The sequence below is a fragment of the Marmota flaviventris genome, chromosome X (assembly GCF_047511675.1).
Source record: "Marmota flaviventris isolate mMarFla1 chromosome X, mMarFla1.hap1, whole genome shotgun sequence".
Lineage (NCBI taxonomy): Eukaryota > Metazoa > Chordata > Mammalia > Rodentia > Sciuridae > Marmota > Marmota flaviventris.
In genome coordinates, this window is record NC_092518.1 from 105,884,016 (window position 1) to 105,909,264 (window position 25,249).

Below are 25,249 nucleotides of genomic sequence, written 5' to 3' on the forward strand. Positions count from 1 at the left end.
AATGTTATATTGTTAGAGAGACAACATTATTATTATTTCAATTCAACTCTGGTTCTCAGAGCTCCTATGTAAAATCCTGTGCTAGGTTTTAGGGTCATAGAGAATAAGACATCATTTTATCTTCAATTGACTCATAGTGTACTATGTGCATGGGCATGGGAGAGTGAGGATAGAGTATTTTACTTAGCTTATACTTACATGACACTATTTATGAACAAATTCACATAAAGTAGTAGCTAGGTACTACTTTAACCATTTATTAAGAGCTTTATATCAACCCTATGAAATAGTTAACATTATTGTTATTACTACTACTGTTTTAGAGATGAGAAACTGAGGCACAGAATTATTTGACTAAGGTCAGTCGACTAATACATGACAGAGCCAGGAACTGAACGTAACTCACTCAATTACTGAGATCCAATAAGACTTCATCATATTCACACACTGATAGGGAGTACCTCCTTGTGAAGATTAGGACAGCCCAAAAAGGCTCCATAAACTCTAGGGATTGGTACATGGTATTATCCTCTAAGAAATAAGTAAATTCCCTAATCACAAAGCATAGAATGACCAGAATACCAAGTAATGAATTTGGGTATGCCTACTCATAGAATAGACCAAAATATGGGAATTCATCTCTTTATAAGCTATTTATAAGTCAAGTATCTGGGCCTAGCCTACTTAGATGCCTCTAGCTCAAGATCTTTCATGAGGTTATAATCATCTATTAGCCAGGGCTGCAGTCCCACCTGAAGATGTGACTGGGGTAAAATATACAGCTGAGTTCATTCATATGGTTGTTGTCAGGATTCAGGTCTCTTTAAGTTACTGGTCAGAGCACCACTGGCCTTCCCTAGATATCTACTTCAACTGCTTCTTGGGCACCTCCATAGAGCAACTCACAACAAAGCAGCTAGCTTCCCTCTGAGTAAGACAGGTAGAGTAATCAACCAAGACAGAAGACATCATTTTCATAACCTAATATAGGAAGTAATATACTTTTCTTTATGACATGTTCTATTTGCTAGAAGAGTTGCTATGTTCATCTTAAACTGAAATGGAGGGGATTACATAGTACCTGAATTTCAGTAGTTGGGGATTTGAGAACAATAATCTTTAAAATTGTCCATCACAGTCTCTGACATCATGTAAAGGCAGGAAGCTATACATTTACTGACCTAATCAAGTTAGTCACTGGTCTGACTTGTTGCGCTCATGTACCAGAACACCTGCACATTTAAATTCAGAAGGAATACTTGTATTGAAAATGAGACCCTAAGTCTAATAATATAAGCTACACTAATAATTTATTTGTACTTCTAATATTTTAATTAGTTTAATGTGTCCTTATTTCTACATTTTTGTCAAGCAGATTTTTTTAAATGCACTAAAGTTAGACTCTTCCTTTCTTAGTTCATCACCATTTCTGTCCCATATTCAAAAGATACATGTTGGTTCAGTTCTAGGCAGACTTCTCTAACTAATCTTAACTGGCACAAGGGGTCTTCTTGACTGAGACCCAAGTCAATTCCTTTAAGGCACATATATAGACAATTAATAGCAGGTTATGTGTTGAATTTGGAATTGATAAGGTTGATGTTTTCCCTACCTTAGGTAGAGGCAGTTATACCCACAGACCTGTAATCATATATGATATATAATTAAAAATTTGTAAAAACAGAGCTACCATCACTGGAAAAGAGAACAAAGTGTATAATTTGCCTCCAAGACAAATGCTTATTTCAGTATTTCCTGTTCATTTCTGTCAATATTACCAATTTTCTGGACTCTAGACTATCATAAATCTCCTTAGTTCTTTCTTCATGTCTTAGTTGGACTAATAAATATTAATTTTGAACATGCTTAGATTAATAGTAACTGCTTGATACTGCTTATTGCCTTAGGTTAACTAAACTTACTTATAGGAAAAGTGAACTTAATTTTTATTAAACAGTTTGTTCCACTATTTATAGCTCTTGGCTCATCTCACCTTATAGAAGCAAAACACAAGTCCTGGTTCCTCCTGTCCACCCTCCATCTAAATGTTACTTATTCCATACTGTAAAATTACCCTTTTAACCTTGAACAAATTCACTGTCTCTATCAAGAAACCAATACCTTTGGGCACAGACTTCTTGTTACAGTCCCATCTAAGCCTATACTGCCTAGGCTTTATATAAAACTTGAACATATTATTTCCAATTCCCTACATTTGCCATCAAATGTACCTATTTCCTGTTCAGTTCCCTCAGTGTTCTCCATCTGATGAACTAAATCATGCTGAGCTGTTGATTGCTTGGAATATCTTAATGATATACTCTATGTAAAAGTATCCTCACTTTGGTTACTGAAAATGAAAATGCCACTGTATAAAGAGAATAGCAATGGTAACGTTTCTGGCACACTGGCAAAACATTAGAAATTTGACTTGGGATATAAGGATATAATAGTAGTACCCTTTAAGTCACACTATAGTTGACCTCTTGATCCACTTACTCAAAGGTCTAGTCCTTTATAGAATAATATATATAATATTGTATAAAGAGAAAAAAATGGTTCTGGAAAAGAATCACATCACATTGACACACTAAATCTGTTCTTACCGACACATCTAACTACTTGAACATTTCCTGGGAAACCAAGAATTTCTTCAAAAGGCTTTTACTCTTTTATTTTAGATAAGTGGACAACAATATATTGTCCATCCAGGACCTTCCAATTGGCTCCCCTTTTACAACTTTGAAAGCATGATTACCTTCATATGTCAACTCCCTATGAAATTAACCAAATTAATCTTAAATATTCCATGATCTCCATTAAAAATGGAGAGAAAAATCAAGCACCATTTTATAAAGCATTGTTTCCAAGGCATAATGTGTTCCAAGATATAAAAAATTGCTTGATAAATGAACTTTTGGAAGTCAACTCATTTGCAAGTTCAGAACTGCCTATGTTATGCAAGTGGCAGTTTCCCAGCATTTTAAACTCTATGCTAGAGAAGATCTTGTAGCTCTTTGTTAATCAGAAGAAATCCAAATCTTTTCCATGGTGTTTTTTACCTCTTCTTACCAACATATAGTGAGAGACATATACCACCATTCCAGACTGGGTATAAGGACATTTTGGTGTATTAAAAAAATTCTTTGGTAGTTAAGGTATTTTGAGCTGTCAAACTCTTTTTTTCCTACCATGTGTACACTGTTTCCAAAGTGACTCATAAATAAACAAAACATACCTGAAAACTTCAAATAAATGTCAATATAAATGTCATTCCCTTTCTGGAGAAGGGTAAGAAACAAACCCAATGTCCAGATTAAAGATTTAGTCAAACATCACTCATCATATATGTCAACACCACACAAATTGATTCCTATGTCCTATATTTGGCACTTGCAGGATAGAGGCCAATGTACTTGGCTTGGCTTACACAGCCATTCACATCAGGCCCCAGGTTAACTTTACAAGTTCTTCTCTCTTTCTTCCTACACGTGAGAAAACTGAGTCTGGGAGAGATTGTGTAGAATGTATAAATTTCTCAGAATTATGTGGTAAGTGGAGGAGCCAGGATTCAAACCTATTCATATGACTGGATTTTGAGTTATAAACCTCACTAAGGGACAGATACTGGCCCAAGGACCCTACAAATTTTCAAAGGTCATTTCACTCTTGGTATCCAGATTTCACATGCCTAAGATGAAAAAGTGCATACTATATATTTGGAAGATTTTTAGCATCATGGTTTAAAAAAAAAAAAAAAAGGAGTTCTAGTTCACAAGACTATCCATGCATTCAGCTATTGCACATAATAACTGATCATTCTGAACTGAGGATCCAATATCTGTAAGGGGAAAGGGAATGGTGATCAAGGGAAGTCAGCTAGATGGACAGATGCCTAGTGAGTGTATGTCCATGTGGGAAAGTTCAGGGACTATTGCCTGCTGTGTCCTAGGAAGGCTCAATGTCCATCAAGAGAAAGAATCTATTGGGATTTGCTTAACAGTGCAACACAACAAATGGAATAAGAGTCTATTCAGCTACTTGGAGCAAGAAAAAAGTAACAGTGCCCACTGCCTGTGTGGGTGTTCTTGGCCTTTTCCAGCAAGGTGTACGTTTAAAAAAAGATTAGTACAATAGGGCACGAACAGTCCTATTGAAAACAGCCGCCTGCATAGACTTGGCAGATTTGTACTGTGGAACAGTTCCGCCTGACATTTAAAATGTGGCAAAACTACTTAAATTCAATTTAAAAATAAGTTTTCTATAGCCCCTTATTTTTTTTCTTATAAGCAGGAGTTCAATGAAGATGGCATCACAAGCTTTTCATGATGCCCTTCACAATGAATGCTTGCCAAAGACAAGAATATGTGGCACTAAGTGATGACAAGCTGATTAGACTGTACTGATTTCCAGGCTTGTACCCAAGAAGGCTGCTCCCTCAAGAAAGAAAACTTGTGGGAGAAATTCAGGTTCGAGTTGGAAGCTGGGATGAAGATCCAAACCACTGCAGCCAAGTTCACAAAACAAACATGTGGTCTTCTCTCTGGTAATGAATGATTCCTCATTATCAACAAATGGCAAAGAGTAAAGGGAATAGAGGGGACACTTTTGAAATGTCACCTAGGGACCAGTGACTTGGACCTGATTTGTGAAAGTGATTGCATTTGATGAAAAGGGCTGCAAAACTATGGCTAAATAACTATAATTATTCGTATTCTACAGTATAAACATTTCTACATATTCTACAGTATAAACATTTGAAATACTTTCTGAAGACCTCAGTAGAAAAGAATTCTTTTACTCCAAGAAGATACTGGCTCAAAAGCATTTGTCCATGTTCTCCTGCTTTCATCCCAATGCCTTCTGCTGGAACCATGGCAAGTACCTATAGAAACATATTGTTACTATATAATAAAAGCTTCCTTGTCTTGAGCATTGTAGAAGAAAGACCACCTTTCTGTCTAAGCTTCTGCTTCTTTCTTTGATAGTATCTCCACAAGGGAATGGTGAATAAGTATACTTATCAATGACAGCTGAACAGTAAGAATATTATTCCAGAATACATTCATAGCACTTTTTCATTTATACTTCTAGAAAGGGTCTATATCCTTGATTAAGACTTAGTCATCCTCTTCTTCCAAACATTCTTATTATCTTCCCACCTAAGGAACATATATAGCATTTTCAGTTGTCTCTGTGTGCCATTCCATGTGGCTGTTTGGATCAAAACACTCAGGAACCTTTTTTATTGATTGATTGGTTGTTTCTTTTTAGTTATATATAATGTTAGTATTTATTTTGACATAATTATAAAACCATGGAATATAATTTTCTCTAATTCAGTCCCTGGTACTTCACCTTACCCTCTCATCCTCCTTCCCCCATTCCCTTTACTCTACTGATCTTTCTGCTATTTACATACAGGGTTTTTTTTAGTGTCTTGTGTATACATAATGGTGAGATTCACTGTGGTATGTTCATATATGTGCACAGGAAAGTTAGGTCAGATTCATTCCACTATTTTTCCCTTATCCTATCCCTCCTTTCTTCCCCATAATCCCATTAATCTTCTCCATTGATCTTTCTTCTATTTTTATGGAATTCCCCATCTTCTCCCTCCCTCATCCTCTCCTCTCCCCTGCCTTATTTTTGGTCTAGCTTCTGAATATCAGAGAAAACATTTAACCTTTGACATTTTGGGGGTCTAACTTATTTCACTTAGTATGATGTTCTCCGGTTCTATCAATTTAGTAGCAAATGCCATTATTTCATTCTTCTATATGACTGAATAATTCTTCTATATGACCAAATAATTCATTTTGTATATACACCACATTTTATTTAACCATTTATCTGCTGAAGGGCACCTAGGTTTGTTCCATAGCTTGCCTATTGGGTAAAATTGATGTGCCTGCATTCCTATCATATGCTGATTTTAGATCTTTTGGATATATACCAAGAATGTGATTGCTGGGTCATTTAGTGGTTTCATTCTAGTTTTTGAGAATTATCCATCCTGCGTTCCAAAGTGGTTGCACTTATTTGCAAACCCACGAACAATATAGGAGGGTACCTTTCCCCCACATCCTTGCCAACACTCATTTTTTATTTGCATTTTATTAATAGACATTCTGACTGAAGGGAGATGAAATTTCAATATAGTTTTTATCATTAGATAAATCTTAGTTTTTTAAGTTAGATCTTTGTAGTTATACATAGAAATTGAATTTATCTGGACAAACTCATACATGCATGCAAACTGATTTCAGTTCATGATCCCCACTTGACCCTACCCTATCCCATTCTCCTTCCTCTATTAGACTTCCTTTCATTATTGATGTAGTTATGATATGCATTTTCTCAATTGCTAGAGATGTTGAACAGTTTTTTAATATATTTGTTGGCCATTTGTATTTCTTCCTTCAAGAAGTATATGTTTAGTTCATTTGCCGATTTATTAATTGGGTTATTTGGGTTTTTTGTGTTAAGGTTTTTGACTTCTTCATATATTCTGGTATTAATGCCCTGATGAACAGGTGACAAAGATCTTCTCCCATTCTGTAAGCTCCCTCTTCATGCTCTTACTTGTTTCCTTTACTGTGCAAAACCTTTTGATTTGATACCATCCCACTTATTAATTTTTGGTTTTATTTCTTGAGCTTTAGGGGTCTTGTTAAGAAAGTCAGTTCTCATGCCAATATGTTGGAGTGTTGGGACTACATTTTTTTCTAGCAATTGCAGAGTTTCCAGTCTAATTCCTAGGACTTTGACCCACTTTAAGTTGAATTTTGTGCAAAATGAGAGATACAGGTCAAGTTTCCTTATTCTACATATGGATTTCCAGTTTTTCAGGACTCTTTTTAAATCTGGGTTCCCCCCTCCCATTTGCTCTCCACTTAACCAACTTTGCCTCAAATAGGAACATCTGATCACACAGATTCCAAGATTAGGATAATGATGTAGGGATAAGGAAGATACTCTATTAAGCCTCTGATTCAGTTTAAGAACCCTATATTGTGAGTTATTGATCATGGATTCAGTAATTAATGAAATAGTGATTAGATTACCATTTGGCTATGTTCTTTGCACATAGCTTCCTTGATGCAGAACCCTGCAATGAGGACACAAAAGGAAAAAAAAAACAGACTTTAGAGTCATGGGCTATAATACCATTCTGAAATCACCAAAACCCTACCCATAGCTCCTGTTCTAAAACGGGAAATATATCTTGCCTAATTGCTGAACTAGATACATATCTTCCCTTTCACCTCCATTTTCACCATTCTCTTATCCATCCTTCTCATTATATATGAACTGCCTAATTAGGAAATCTTTTTATGTCACTCTCTTCCTTAAACATATTTACCCATGATTTTAGTATGGTTTTTATAAGACTCTTTCAAATCTCTCCCTGGGCAACTCTAAGTGAGTGGTTCTCAAAATTTGTGTTGACAAGAAGCAATTGGTATGTTTTTCCTACTCCAGAAATCCATCCATTAAGTATGAGAAGCCTGGAATCTGCAATGGAACAAATACTTCAGATTATTTTGACATAGATAATCTAAGGACCATATTTTGAGAAGTATTTCCTTGTGGTGTTACAGACTGGCTAACCAACTTCTCCTTACATTCTTGTTCTCCCCCTTAGCTGATTCCCCTACTGTTTCTGAAATACTATGTTCATAGACTTAAAATCTTGAGTTATAATAAACCTCAAAGATCATCTAAGTTTATTTCATACTCTATGTAATCATTTCCTCCATAGATTGTCTCACAGGTAAGTCTTCAGCTTCTGTCTCTGTTCTCTGAGTTGCATAGCTCTAAAAAGCCCAAATTTCATCTGATAAGAGAAACATCTAGACTGGTAGAAAAAGCACTGGGCCTAGTCAGACTATAGATCATGACTAACTTTCTAAATAATTTTATTGTATTTTTATGCCTTTGTTTTATTTATTTATTTTTAATGTGGTGCTGAGGAATTAATCCAGTGCCTCACATATGCAAGGCAAACACTCTACCACTGAGCTACAACCACAGCTCCTTCACTGAATTTTTAGCTTTGTGTTCTTGAGTAAATCACTTGATGTATCTGAAGAAAGGCATTAAGATGAAAGGCAGTATGGTGTAACAAAAGTATGGACTGGAGCCCAAACTGATGGAAATCAAACTTTAGCTCTGCTTGTTATATTACGATTTGTAGATGTATGATCTTAGACATGTTACTTAACCCCTCTGTGTCTCTGTATCTGATAATAAGAGTCACCAATGTGGGGGAATGTAAATGAGTATATATGCACAGCCTTTGGCACATAGAAAGCACAATATAAGTGTTAGCTATTAATGCATTCTGTTAAATTGGGATAAAATACCTATTTTAATTACTTCATATGGTTGATATAAAAATTTTAAAAAATTATCATACAGCAGGATGTATGTTAAAATGTTCAATAAAGTACCATATAAATATTATCAGATTTGGTTGAAATCTGATAGCTCTAAATCTAATCTCTGAATGCACAAAGTACATCTAGCATTTGAGAGTTAGAAAGTGAAGTTTATACCTATTATCTATCCCATCTTTCTAGACTGTAAAAACTTTTAATATCTATAGACTTAATAGGACTTCTCTCTATGTCTTCAACCAATTCATTAATAAAAATCATAAATGTAATATCATTAGAAATTTCCTTGTTTATTAATTAGTATGACCATATTGGAGTTATTTCATTAGTTATGGAAACATTTAATAGTATTGCCATCCAGGCATTTAAACAAAAATAGCAAATGTGTATTGAACAATTACTAGACACTCTCCCAAAGTCCTTAGATAACTGTCTTAAGGATTTTGCATACATAAATATATCTTACCCTCATAAGAATTCTATAAAATATTATTTCTTTTTTAATTTTTTAGATGAACACAATATCTTTACCTTGTTTATTTTTAAACGGTGCTGATATACTGCTACTGAGCCATAAGCCCAGCCCCAGTACTATTTCTATCTTGATTTTATAGGTAAGAAAATGGAAACACTGAGTGATGAGATCAATTGCCTGAGATTCCACATCTAATAAGTGCTAGAGCTATGATTTTAAACCTACATATCTGATGTCAAATTCCACACTCAATCACTATAATATGCCTTTGCTTGTTATTGAACAAATGAATTGAAATTAATTTGTCATAACATAACCTTTCATGAGCCATAGTAGGCCCTGGTAACCACCACTGCCTTTTCTTAGTGGTTACAATACATTTCTTTATGAATCCTCTAGAGAATTCCACTAAAGATTTATGTCAAGATCACTGGCCTAAAATTCGTAGTGTATGACCCCCTCCTTTTAAAATATGAGATTATCAGTACTTTTGTAATTGCATTCTGTCAGAGACCCCTCTAATTGTATTAATATGGCATTTTATGACCTGTGAGTAAGAAGACTGCTTGTATATCATAATTAAAAGTCAACTTCCAGAATTCTACTAAATATTTAATGAGTGTCCTTGGCAGAAAGGCAGAAAATCTAACTAAAATCTCAAAAAAAAATTTCTTTAAATCTATTCACTATGAAAGAAAATGAAGCAGAAGACAAGAAAGTTTATATTCCAAGCAGACACTTGTAATTATCACATTGGACCACGCATCTGTCTAGCCACCTTCTGTTCACAAGATGAAATTAAAACTGTTGGTGTGCTGGCTGCTATTCCTGTTAGCTATAGTCACCTCCTATTTCCCTGCAGGTAGGAATGTTCTGCTATTTCATTCACTGCTATTAAATTTCACTGACATTTTGAGAAAGTCAAGTGACCCTTCTGCTTTTATTTCCTTGCCCCTACTAGGGACTGTTACCTGTTTGCCCCCAGAAAAAAAAGCTAGTTATTGCTATTTTCTTTTATAGTTTTTCCTTTTATCATTTTGATGACTTTTCATGGAGAAACTTTATGTTAGTACTTGATTAGGTGGGAGGTGAGAGAAGAAGAAGAAGAGAAATAAATAGCTGCCTTTGATTCTTGGATATGAACCATGGCAGATTTTTGGTCAAAACTGTTCAGGTCTTTATTAATTTTGTGCAAATTATTAACCTCACAAGTTGAAAAAGAAAATCCTAGAAAAACTTATATCAACATTTTCCAATTGTGTACTGTAAGTTCAAAGTTATTTTTTATAATTGTTATGCTTTATTAGTGCAATAGTTTTAAATAATATCAGGGTTCATTTTGATATAATCATACATGCATGGAATATAATTTGAGAACAAAATAAGGAAACTGGGTTTGGGTTCCATGAAAATAAAAGAATAGTGGAGCAGAGGAAATGGATTGAGAGGAAGGGATTAAGGACAGGAAAAAGGAGGAACTGCAGAATTAAATTGGTCAAATTTTTCTATGTACTACATGAATATACCACAGTGAATATTACTTTTATGTATCTCTATAAAGCACTAATTAAAATTTTTAAAACTATAAATAAGTATGAAAGTTAATTTTTAAAGAGAGAATTTTTTAATATTTATTTTTTGGTTTTCAGTAGAAACAGCATCTTTATTTTATTTTTATGTGGTGCTGAGGATTGAACCTAGCGCCCCACGCATGCCAGGTGAGCGTGCTACCACTTGAACCACATCCCAGCCCTGAAAGTTAATTTTTTAAGGTGTGTCAGGGGAAGGAGGTGATATACTCAAAGAAATTTTAGGAATTCTTCAACATTTTCTATGTAAGTAAATATTTATAATTTCAACTTAAATAATTTTAATTATTTACAATTTCAAACATTTATATCTTTACCTTATGAAAAATGTTCATCAAGTACTCACTGTATTTCAGACATTATTGAAAAGTGCTAAAGATGGAATGGTGAAAAGACAGATACAGTGCCTATCTCATGGATCTAACATCCTACCTCATTGGGGAGACAGCAAATATACAAGTTGATGAGTGAATAAATAAATAAGGTAATTATAGATAATAGTAAATACTTTGAACTAAACAAAACAGAGGGAATGAGACTGAGCATGGCAGGAGAATGAGTTGGAATCACTTTAGATAGAATCATCAGGGAGGAGCTTTCCAAGGAAGCAATATTTGATCTGAAACCTATAGTCTTGTTCCATTGTTAAGAGTAAAGAGAAGATATAAGCACTGAAATAAAAAAATATATTGTAAGTTCTCTAAGACAAGGAAGAAAAATAGCAAAAGAGATAGTATTCTGGAATAGGTTAATATAAGGGGAAAGAATGGTACCAGATGATATTGAAAAGAAAGTTTGGGGCCAGCTCATAAAGGGCTTTGTAAACTCTGGTAGGGACTAAATGGTTTTGAGCAGGAAAGTGCTTAATTCCACTTACATCAAGAATTTGAGAAGTCCTGCCTAAAGAAATCTGCTTAGCATTTTTAATCCAGTAGTTCCCAAGGACATTTGATCACTAAAGACTTTTATCCCTATAGAATACATACTTACATCTTGTATAATAGCATCCCATAGCATACCAATTTAGGAAATATCTGCTGAGATAAATTTGTGGGTAAAATATTCATTTTTCAGTAATATGGGTGATATGGGGATATGTTGAAAATATAGATGAATATAGGCAGACAAATGAAGTAAACAAATACAAACCTATATGCCCTAGTTTTAGACCTGGTACTGAGTAGATCATAAGGTTAGACTGGGTTTAGAAATGAGGACATTATTACATTAATATGAAATAATCATATTTTCTGCTCTCAAACATTGCCTCTGGTTGTTCTCAGTAATATTTCTATTTTACCTAGTCTTCTCCCCAACCTTTGCTCATAGAGAGACCTGTGGGGAAAACTGTTAGATGAAGACCTACCTTTGTGTGGTTCACTTTAAGAAAATAATCAGTAATTCACTGTTATTTCTTGTAATATGTATTTTTCAGAAAAGAAAAAGAAAGATAGGGAAGTGAATAAGAAAACACAAATCAGCAATAGTTCGGATAAAGAGGATATTCAAGTTGAATCTATGGAGATCTCAACATTATGGATCCTCCCATAAACAATGTCATTTGTTTCTTTGGGGATATCAGAATAATAAAAACAACATATGCTTGAGCAAAAAAGAGGAATTTAGGGGGTACAGCCTAGTTGAGCAGTTAAAAGCCTAATTCAGATGTGGATTCCAGGACCAGTACTGCTATTTACTAGCTTCAATTAGACAATATGGCCCTTGGTACTCAGAATTCTGGAACTAATGGAGAGAGAACATATTTGAAATGCCTCTGGAATTGGAAGTCAGAGGAGATGAGAGGGAAAAAATTTAAAGGGAGACCAGGAGAAGAAATGCAGCTTCTAAAGAATTAAGATGGGAGGGCTATGGTCTAGTTCACTGGTAGAGCACTAGCTTAACATATAAAAGACCCTGGGTTTGATCCCCAGCATCATAAAAATCAATGAGATGAAAACATATGAAAGCTATTCTCCATCTTATCGCCTAGCCAAATGAAATCCTATAATAGGCTGAAATAGTCATCACCTACCGGATCCCCTTAAGAAACTGAGGAATAGGCCTATTACCTATTGTAACCTTTCTTTGGATTTAGCATTCAAGAATTTCTCTCAGCCCTTCTTGACCCTTTTTCTATGTTGAGCCTGCATGCTTCCTAAGGTAATGGATTCCATATGTCTACCACCTGCTGGATAAAATGGTATTTTTACTTTATTGCTTTCAAGCTACTACCTCTAGTTCCAAGTAATAGTACTTGTCTTTGATGAGTTCTAAGTGTTTTAAATATATCCCCCAAATAACCCAATGACAAGTGGACTGACAATTTTTCTCCTGAGAATCTTGGCTAATATAACTGCATTTGGTCCTCAAGGGATTCAGAGTCAGAAGAAACGCTCTAGTCTCATAACTTGTTCTAATTTGCCTTGGCACTTAAAATCCCTCTGATTAAGATTTTATACTGGGTAAAGGCAGCCCAATAAATGCAAGCCCATTTTAGAAGCCTATTAAAATGCAAGAATGTCATACCTGAAGCCAAAAGCAACCACTTAACACCTTGATTTACTTTTTTTTTCCATGTTAGATTCTGTGAACCTGGAACCATGTTTGGATTGGGAAAGAGTGTATAGGGGAAGCCATAAATCATTGAGGATCTGCTGCCTAGTACGCAGTATCACAAGAGTCAGTATGGCAGCCCTGTACCTATGCAGAGGAAATAAGAAGGCATAAAGAAGGATTTCAAACAACACTGATTTCAATAAAATTTATTTTTTGAACATTTTTAGTTGTAGGTAGATGCAATACCTTTACTTTATTTTTATGAGGTTCTGAGGATTGAACCCGGGGCCTCATGCATGCTAAGCAAGTGCTTTACCTCTGAGCCACAACCCCAGCCCCCAAATTTAAATTTTCACCTCCTCCACTATGGAATTCTTTATATTGTTTCATTACTTCACAGTGTCTGTTCTAAGATACAGGTCCAGAACCATGAAATGAAGCTATTTTAATTCTCTTCACAAATAACTGATTTAAATGGATCACTGATGATAAATAATAAAAAGTAATGTTTCATTGGACAGATCATCTTCCTGAGAACTTTATTTGGCCTTTGAGTGTTTTCCAGTTAATCTTCTTTATGTGGAGATTTTAATTGACTCCATGAAGCCCTCAGTTTGGCCTCTTTGACTCTATCTTCTCTGAATCTGTCAGTAAAATACCAATACATCATTTTGCCCAAGACCTACATCTTGCTAATGACACTGGTCCAGTACAAATTGAGTTCAAGGATAATCAGTATTCAAGTAATGACTCTGTTAATAGAACACTATGTTTTCCATTAAACTTAACAAATAGTTCTTGAGCATCTACTAATCAGGACTATAGAATGCATAAGCATAAATTTGAAAATAAATCTCCATCTTTAAGAAATATATGAAAAGAATATGAACTCCCTCTCCTATACATCATTCAATATTTATTTATCACATTATTGTTTACTGTCAAACTGTGCTAGGAATTAGGTAGGGGATGGAAAACATCCCTTGCCCTCAGTGAGCTTTGCATCCCACAGACATTTGTAGTTTATTTTTGTATTATGCTCAGCTCTTCTTAGTTTACCTAGCATAAAAGCTTTTTATTTAAGTATTTATCTTATGTATCTCTTAGGAAATGCATCCATGGAGTACATGATATTTAACATAGGGTTAGAAAGATTTATCAAAGAAGCATGAACAAGAAGACATTTGAGTTATAAAAAAAAGAGCATGAGTAGAGTGATGGATGTGTCTGAGATATACAAGTAGACAAGTTTGGCAGAACAATAGAGTTTATGAGGTGAATAATAAAATGTAAAGCTGGAAAATTGGAATTAATAGAAATCTGCTATAGTTGGGATCTAGAATGTCTTCCAAAAAATCATATGAGACTGATGAGCTGCCCACTGAGGCTTGGTGGCCAGGTTGATGTTATTAGAAACTGGTGGAACCTTTCAGAGATTAGGCCTAGTGGGATGTACTTAAGTCATTAGACCCATGCACTTGAAGATGATTTGGGGACTCCAGTATTTTCCTCATCTTCTCTTTTGCTTTCTGGCCATGAGGTAAGTTTACTCTGATATGGCCTCATACCATAATATGCTGCTTCACCACAAGCCCAAAGCAACGAACCACCATTCGTGAACTACAACCTCCCAAATTGAAAAACAAAATAAACCTTTTCTCTTAATAAGTTGGTCATTTTGTTTTAAATATAAAACTTACTATCACAATACCAATGAGAGCCTTGAGTTCTGGCATAATTATAAATTCTATACTTAATTCAGTAAACTAGGTTAAATTATATAGGACCATATATATCTTGTAAGTTTAGAATTTTTTGAACAAAGAAATGACACAGCCAAATATAAAATCCTAGATGATTAATCTGACATCGTGTATATTGAATGACTAGGAGGTGAAAAAAACAGGAGGTAGAAAAATATGTTAGGTTTCTGTAACAGTCCAGAGAAAAGGCAATAAAGGCCTAGACTAGGAGAATGTCAATGAGAATAGAAAGGAGTGGGTGGGTCTAAAAATAAAACCTTCCTGAATTGGGAAATGACTAATTTAGGTAGGAGAAATCAAAAAAGATGCCAAAGGTAGGGTGGAAATAAGAATTAATCATAGTTTTCACATTAGTTATAACTGAAAGATTTCTAAATTTTGTTTTAATTTCTAGGGGTTTTCAGGAGAACCTTTCATTTCAAATTGAGTTCAGCAATGTTAAAAAGAAATCAGAAGTCCATATAATCCATTTATCTATGAGTATGACTACTCAATTTCAATGCAAGCTTACTGAGCATCTACTATGTCCTAAGCATCCTTTAATACAATGGGGATAAAAAGGCAAAGTAAATTAGCATGGTCCTATATTTGAAAGTTTATACCTTGTGTTGGGCATGGTAGTGCATGCCTGTAATCCCTGCAGCTCAGGAGGCTAAGGCAGAATTGGCTCCATGAAGCTACGAGTTTTTAATGGTCATTACCAGTTTAATAGAAACACAGTGTTCTATTAACAGAGTCATTACTTGAATACTGATTATCTTTGAACTCAATTTGTACTGGACCAGTGTCATTAGCAAGATGTAGGTCTTGGGCAAAATGATGCATTGGTATTTTACTGACAGATTCATGGAAGATAGAGTCAAAGAGTCCTTTTACAAGTTCAAGAACTTTTGCAAGTTCAAAGCCAGCGTCAATAATGGCAAGGCACTAAGCACCTTAGTGAGACCCTGTCTGTAAATAAAATATAAAACAGGACTGGAGATGTGGCTCAGTGGTTAAGTGCCCCTGAGTTCAATCCCTGGCACCAAAAAGAAAAAGTTTATATCTTGTGGAGTGGATAGAAAATAACCAAGTGTTATTAATTCAATACATATTCCATGAATGTGCACGTTATGTCAGACTCTGTTATAGGTTTTGTGAATACAATAATAAGCAAAGCAGACAAAACTCCCTTCTCTCATGGAAGTTATATTCTAGTTGAGAGACTGGCCCACCAAAATTAAATGAGATTATTGCATATAATACTAACTGCTATGAAAGAACAGAAGTAGGTAACAAGATAAATTGGCTGTGGAGATAGGTTTTCCTTTACATAGGGTGGTCATGGAAGGGATCATTAAGGAGGAAGCCAATCATGCAAAATATCTAGAGGAAGAATACTCTGGGCAGGTAGAAAAGCACATACCAAAGTCTTCAGAAGGAAAAAAAAAACATGGTAATTTCAAATGATAGAAATAAAGCCAGAATGAACAAGAAGAACAGAGATAGGAAGTTTGTAAGATGTGGATATTGTTTGTCACCAATAAAACTCACATTGAAATTCAACTCCTATTATAATGGTATTGGGAAGTAGTGTGATCTTTAAGAGATTATTAGGATATAAGGGCTCCACTTTCATGAATGAAGTAAGGTTTTTCTCCAGAGACTGGATTAGGTATCCCAGGAGTGGGTTGGATATCATAAGACTGAATTAGTTACCAAATTAGTTTGTTTTAAAATGGAGGCCAACCCACATGCTTAGGTCCTTCTGCATGCCACTATTTCCCCTTATACTTCTCTGCCATGAATTGCACAGAACATGGTCCTTACCAGAAGCTAATTGGATGCTGGCTCCATGCTCTTGTACCTCTAAAACTGTGAGCAAACTAAACCTTCTTTCTGTATAAATTATCCAGCCTCAGGTATTTTGTTAAAGCAATATAAAATGGACTAAGGGACATAGGCAAGGACATGGAGAGTTCTGTATATCTTGGTAAAGAACTTCATTTCACCCTGCATTTATCAAGGGTTTTAAGAAGTAACATGATTTAATTTATATTTTAAAATGATAACTTTGGCCAGGCATGGTGGCACATGCCTGTAATCTCAGAAGCTTGGGAGGCTGATGCAGGAAGATCATGAGTTCAAAGCCATCTTCAGCCCTGAGCAACTTAGTGAGACCTATCTCAAAATAAAATATTAAAAAGAGCTGGGGATATGGCTCAGTGGTTAAGTGCCCCTGGATCCATTCCCCAGTGCAAAAAAAAAAAAAAAAGACTAAAGACTATGGCTGCTGGGTTGAAAATAGACTCTTGAAGGACAAGACTAAACAGGTAGACCTATTAGAAAATTATAAATATGCATGTACATCATTATGTATCTTGCCTTTTATGGAAATACAATATTTCTACCTTGCAAAAACAAAGAGAGAGAACCTATAATATGAAGACTTACCTATCACTTGTCAGTTTTTCTTCCATTATAGAGCAATAAAAACATACTTCATAGTAAGTGATATGAAATTATATCAATTTTCAGCCATTTAGGCAATTTGAACCTTCAACAAATATTTATTGAATGGTCTTAAGTGATAAGCACAGTACTGCACCCTAAGGATACAACTGTAAGCAAAAAAAACCAAAAAGACTCTTTTCCTTCATGGAGTTTTTGATCTTCTGTGGAAGACAAACATCTATGAAATGTACACACAATCACAAACTATGACAAATTCTATAAAGAGAAAACAGACTGTTCTATGAGCCTTCTCTATCATGCATATTTTGCAATGAGCATACATGGTCATCTACATTGCCATATAAGATTAGGACACAAGTAAAAGGGATAAATCCATATAAGAAAGATGGCAAGTTAGATTTCCAATTTATCAGTGCAACTTCATGGTCAATTCTAGTCCTACTTTGCCATTTATCATGGTCAATAACTGCACTCCCAATATCAGGGAAAACATGAATTGTAACTCACTGCATTAAAATAAGAGAGATATCCCCAAAAAAGAAATAAAACAATGCCATACAAAATCTGTTTGGGATCTGGGGTTGTGGCTCAGTGGTAGGGTGCTTGCCTAGCACATGTGAGGCCCTGGGTTTGATTCTCAGCACTGCATAAAAATAAATAAAATAAAGGTATTATGAGCAACAAAAAAAATAAATATTAAAAAAAATATTTTTGGTACGTAGCATAGAACTGGATGAGACTTAGAAAGAAACACTGATCAAGCAAGAACTTTGCCATAAAATATTTGTAGTGTCATCTCCTCTAAGAGGGCTTTCTTGATTGTTTCCACTGTGCCAAGACCGAATAAGGCATCCTTCTCTGGAGTCACATAGCACATGCACTTTATTCTATGATTCAATTCTATAGTCATTGCATTTTAACTTGTCTTTCTTCCCTAACTAGACAATAACTCCCATAAGGCCAGTGAAATCAGTCAGCTTGTTCACTGGGATATCACCATGTTTCAAATAGAAATAGCATATGATGGACATTCAATAAAAGTTTCATGAATCAACAATATAAGGTAAAAGTAATAAGTACCATGAGTAACATAGATAAGCTGCTACAGTTATTTATTAGAGGGAGAAGACACTTCCAACTGAGATGAATCAGAGAAAGGTTAGTGCTCATATATGAAGGTAGACAAAATTATATGGGCATGAGGAAATATTGGCAAAGTGAGTGTGAAAAAAAGGCATGGAAATGGAAAAAATGTCAGGCATGCTTATTAAATTAAAAAGAGAATATGAGAGGAAGGGAAAGAAGGGAGATTAGAAAGGTAGGTTAGGGCCAAAGTGTGAAGGGCCTTGGCTATGTCAGATGCAGGGATTTGATCATCTGACACGTGGTCCATTCTTCTACAACATACAAAATTTGAAACCAGATCTGTATTCTAGTCCTACTTTGCCATTTATCAGGTATGCAACTTAAGGAAAACTTTTAAACTTTGGTGGTCTCAGCCTGTAAATCATTGATACAACATATAGAAATGTTAACTACAGCAATGGAAAATGAAAGTGAGTTCTTTCTTTCATCTATCAAATTTGAGAGCCTCTAGTGACATCAAAGTAGAAACATCTCATGAGCATTAGAAATATTTGGAGGATTTAAAAGGAGTATGGGTTATTAGAAATGGAATAATAATAATTTTTTTAGATCTATTGCCCAGTGTGGTGAATACAGCTATATAGCTGAGTAATATACATTTCAATGTCATTGGGAGGGTAGATCTTGAATGTTCTCAGAAGTTGTCAAATATTTGAAGTAATGGATGGGTTGATTTATTTGATTTAGCCAATTAACAATACTTTAAAATCACAATATCACATCGAATCCTATAAAATGTATAGCTGTTATTTCTCAATATATAATAAAAAATAAAATTCTGGCTTGCTGGTACACACCTGTAATCCCAGTCTGTAATCTCCCAATTTGAGAGGCTAAGGCAGAAGGATCACAAGTTCCAGACCAGATTTGTCATCTTAAAATGACCTGTATCAGAATAAAAAATTAAAAGGGCTGGGTATATAACTCAGTGGTAGAATGTTTGCCTACCATGCGTGAGGTCCTAAATTTAATCCCCAGGCATAGGAAGGAAGGAAGGGAGGGAGGGAGGGAGGGAAGAGAGAATAGAAGAGGAGAGGAGAGGAAAGGAGAGGAGAGGAGAGGAAGAATAAAAGAAAGGGAGAGGGAGGGAGAAGTGGTAGGGGTAGAAATATTGATTTGGAAGTCATAAAGACAAGACAGATAGTTGAACCCATAACTTTTAGATAAATAGAAACAGTATTCATAGTTGATATCTGAAAAATAATTTTATTGAAAAATGCTTTTGATTAGTTTCGATCAAATTTAAGAAATATATGTGAATAACAAAAATATTTTACTATTAACATTCTGCTCCCAGATCCTCTTGTAGACATGGACATACCAACTTTTCAAACTAATTCTAGATATATGCAATTTTTAACTACCCAAACCTGTACTGCTTCTCATCCCAGAAGCTAAAAATCTCTAGTGAGAGAAGTAACTAGACTATATATACAGTTCTTATTTTATATCATTGTCATGTAAAGCTAATTTATGCCTTTCTAAATTCTTTTGTTAATTATTTGAGTTTAGGAAAAACTTCTGAAAAAACTAACAATATTTTCCCTGTGACTTCATTTATATTACAGAGTTCATCAGATCAGAAGTGGGTGAATAAATTTGAAACTTTCAGATACCCCCACTCCTCACTTTATGCTCTAAACAGGAGGAATACTATGACATAAATTTAAATATTCACCATCAAATCATCTAGTCTATCTTCCTGCTTCGGGGGGTAAATAAGAGGGTGATAACTAATAATCTACAGATGATGTGTCAACCCCTGCTTCATTTGACTGGGATCCTGATTCCCTGCTCTATTAGGGGTTGAATTTTGTCTCTGTATTTTGAGCTAAAACCTGGAGATATGCTTCAAACCTGAAAGATTTTTCTAACTACAGACTTTTCTCCTGTATGACTCAGGTTATCACGCCTATACTACTGCCAAGCACCACCCATGAGATCACCCTTGGAAAATAATGTTGATGATTGATGGAGCCAAATTTCATCAAACCAAATCACTTTGGACTTTGGGTCCTCTTCCACATGGTACAATACTGTAGGTGGGTTGGTCATCTTGAACCATATTACATCACATATTTCTCTTTTCCTATTTGTCTGGGCTTCTAAGGTATCATGCATATCTAGCAGTTAAGCTGCTAGAAATTTGGCAACAAATATGTGGATGGCTCAGCACAAATTCGTTTCTTACTATTAGAAGAACAATGCAAACATATGCCACCAGTATTTTCCACAGTGATGAAGCTAAGCCAAAATGCATTTCAACTCAATAGTCCATAGTGGATCAACAATACCAACTTTCGAGATAGGCCTACAATAAGGCACTACAGCTTTCACACACACACACACACACACACACACATACACACACACACAAATACACATGGACTTGAAAATGAATTATTAAGAAATCAACACATAGTAAATGAGAAGAATAAACACTCATTTTCAAGAAACTGACCTTTTGCAGAGCAGCAGAATTAGACTTTAATATGATAACTGTATTAATATATGTAAAAGAAGGATGTATCTATAAAAAGGGTAAATTGGGCAGATAGACACAGGGAAAATTATATTCAATGAATAAATATTGACGTTTGGCAGTACCCATCCAAGCACTGTTTAGGGGAAGGAACACAGAAATCAAAGGATTTTGTATTCTGATTCCATTGTCTCTGCTGTGATTGTGAATATAGGAAATTTCAGACAATGAACATCAAAGTATGGTATACTCATTAGAAATGCCTAACTTTTTTTAACATGTGCTAATCTATCTTACTTTCATATCATTAAATATTCATTTCACCAAACTCCCTTGAACTGATTCAAATATCATCAGGCTTCATAGTTAAGTGACTTGCTTAAGGTCATACAGTTTTGTTTTAGCTTTCCATATCCATTTACCTAGAAGGAAAAGTCATGTTGGTTATACATTCCTAACTCTTGGTAAATTTATTTTGCATAGTTATTTAATACAGTGGTATTCTGATTATGATTTGACTTCCCATGTAGGTTATTCTGAACAGAGAATTTCTGGTTATACCAAAACATGTTTTGGTCTATCTAGCAAGTATATTCTTCAAGATTCATTAATACAGTGTTGGTCTAATGTTATACATTAGTCTTATGACAATAATTACTATGCATCTGCCTTTTAGCGATGTATCTACTCTCAGTGTACTGACAATACCAAATGTCTAAACAAACAGGCTGAATGTTACATCTTAAATGAAAGTACAAGACCCAGTATATTGAATATTGACTAGTGACTTATTTTTGGAGACATTCAATTGTTCATTACCTAGGCAAGGTATCAGGCATTTCCAGTGTCATTTGTGATTACTAGTAAACATTTTGTTGAGTCTCTATAATTGCCCAAAATAATTTTATTTGATATATTTTAAAAGCATGCATTGAGCACCATGTCAGGAGTCTTACATCACTTATTTCTAATATTTAAGTAACTATTTTATATATTATTATAATTCTCCCCAATTAAAAATGAGAAAAATGAGGCTTAGGAATGTTAAGTAATTTGCTTCAGGTCCTAAAGAACGTAAATGGAAGAACTTTGGTTTGATCCCTATTCTGTAACTCTAAAATCCATAATCTTTAAAAACTATTATAATTGTATCATGTCACCAATGCTTCTTTAGATTTACTCACATTCATGCTAGTTTATTTGCTCAAAAATCTATTTTGCACTTCAGAGATTCTTTCTCAGTTAATTTTCCTCCTTCCTGAAGTACACCCTTTAGTAGTTTTAGTGAAGGTTTAGTAAAGTTAAACCCTAAGTTGCCATTTATTTCAAAATTTCTTTGTTTTATTCACACTATTTTTTATTGGTTAGAATTAGGTTCATCTGCAAGTGAAAAAAATAGCATAAACAAAATGAAGCATAGTTTCCCCTTACTACAATATAAGAAATCAAGGGACAGTATAGTGAATCCACAACCATCAAGAACCAGATTCCAGATCTATTTGTTGCTGTATAATTCTCAGTGTCAGATATCAAAATGTCTACTACATTCCAGCCCTTATAGGGGTTTGACAACCTTCTTTCCTTGCCCATATTCTTGCTGGATGAAATTTGGACATGACAGAAGTTCTCATATGGAACATTTGACAGCAAATGCTAGAACTTTTATGATATAGCTTTTTACTAATACATTTCTGGAATATGAATAGAGTTTAAATTCAAGCCCTAAAGCTACATTCAGGTGGGCCTGTGATTATAAATTCATAGGAAAGACATTTTCTCTGCCAAGAACACAGGCTGAGACAAACTCTTTTGCCATATTTCTCTGTGAAGGAAAAGAGTTTTCCTAGTACATTCTTTCATTGTATATGATATCAGTTTAATGTGGAGGTCTCAACTCCCATACCATGTATGAGTGATAAAACTCAAGTCTTGGTTACAAATATCCAAACCTTCAACATATCCAGGGAAATCACAGTGTTAGGTCACATGTATCACTCTGGATTTTAGTTCCTCTTTGTTTTGGGTCCCTGGAAATGTCCTCTCTATTTCAAAAACCCAACTATGCCTTGAAACTCTAAGTGTTCTACTGAAAGCACTGTTAGATTTTGGCTCTTGAATATCCCCCAAAGGCTAATGTGTTGAAGGCTTGGTCCCCAATGTAGCAATATTCAGAGACAGGGCTTTGGGGAAGTGATTGGACCATGAGTGCTCTGACCTCATCAATGCTTAATTCATTGTAGGTTCATAACTGAATGGGCTATTAGAAGGTGATAGAACTGTAGGAGGTGGGGTGTAATTGAAGGAAGTAGGTCACTGTGAGTGTGTCCTGAAAGGGTATATCTTGTCCCCAGCCCCTTTCTCTCTCTCTTCTTCTCCATCACCATAAGGTGAGCAGCTCTGCTCTACCACATACTCCCTCCCATGATGTACTGCCTCATCAAAGGTCCAAAGCAAAAGTCCATGGCCAAGTAACCATGAACTAAAACATCTGAAACCATAAACCAGACTAAGTCTTTCCTCCCTTAAGTTGTTTTTCTTTGGGGGGGGGGGTATTTTGTCACAATAATAAAAAGTTAACACAGCACACTCCATGGATTCAGGCATTTGTAATCATTTAGTTCACATCTTTATCACCTAAAACACTGTCTGAAACATAGAAAAAGTGTTCAAAGTATTTAGTAAGTGAATAAATTAATTTTATGCTGAATTTCTAGTGTTTTGTAGCTGGAAGTGGGATGGGAGTTTTCATATTATCTAGTCTAAAATATTACTAGAAATAAAAGTTAAATTCATGTCCTTTTCACTATGTTATGCTAATGCTGATGGTTACACTTACAGTGAGATTTCAGTATATATTTTTGCTAAGTTGGTCTATGGAAACTATTCCTAGTGAAGGCAGTTGGGGGAAAATATCCACAGAGAAAAATCCTCTGCAGTATAATTTTCATTACCACAGTGTATTTAGAAATTGGATTCTCTAACTGCATAGGTGCAGTGCAACCAGATTATGCATAGAGGTAAATTCTAATTCAGCACTAGCTGAGAACTAAGAGACTGTCAAAAGCTTCCTTGGAAAGTTATCTAGATGTAACACTCTCTCATCAACAGAGCTCCATACATCACTGGTGAGTAATAGCAGTGCCGTTTCCTGCATACTTTCTATGTGCCAGGTACTCTTGCAAATGCTTTACACTTACTAACTTATTTACAGATGAAGAAACTGAATCATAGAAAGGTTAAGTAGTTTGTCAAAGGTCACATAGATAATGGCAGAGCTGGGGTTTTTCCAAGAAGACTGGCTTCAGAGCACATAGACTTAACAATTATGCTATGCTACCACATATTTATTTGTTTTATCTATTCCTATCCTCAGTCCTTTTCTAATAAGAATGTTAATGCTCAAATGGGAAAATATAACTATAGGGTTAAATAGTTTTATTCTTTTTGCGAGAAGTCAAAAGTTAGTCTGTAGTATCATCTGCCAATGGCATTGCCACAGTTGGGTTTGTCAGAGCAACTGAAGAGGTATGAATAGGGATTAAAGCACTTTTTTGCCTTTTACCTCAATGGATCATTCAATTTTCTATTGAGGACATCACAAAGAAAAGTAAAGAGAAGAGTGTCTCATTAGCTCTTCAAAATGGGAATGAGCATACAGTGAGCACATATATAGTACCTATCAATCAAAGTCCTCACTCAAAAAATAAAGAGAATATATGTTTTTAATACAAGATTCTTGGGGCTCTTCACTTAAGAAAATGATTTAGTCTAGTCTGGTACACATCAGTGAATATATTAGATTGGCTTCAACTGGCAGCTGCAAAGGAAAATTTAGAGAAAAGTCAAAGTTAGAAAAATCACTAAAATATCCAGGTAACAAAACAACCTTGCTGTGAGTTTACTAAACCAAATCAATGGAACTATTTAAAGATGTTGAGGAGATGCATAAATAATGCAAATTGATTCAATTTTATTTTTTTCTGCACTGTTTTCCTAATGATTTAACTTTTAGCTTGCATGCTCACACTGCTATATGAGGGTGCATTTCAGCAGTCAATTCTATAGTAATTACAGATATTAAGGATTTAGCACATTGAAGAAATAGCTCAGTGAGACAGGCTACATGTAACACAATTAGAAGATACTATATATAAAATTGGTCACATTTTTATAAATTGTATGTGATATGGAAGAAATGGACAAGTAGTGAAAGGCAAACATGTTGCTGGCAAAGAACGGGAAAGGCTAATAACAAGAAACATTTACAATGTTCCAGGCATTGGATTTATTATATTATATACTCACTAGATTGTAGATGCTTCATTGTTATGAACTGCTTGCTGTACATTGTCATGTCTCATATCTGAAACCATGTAAGATGC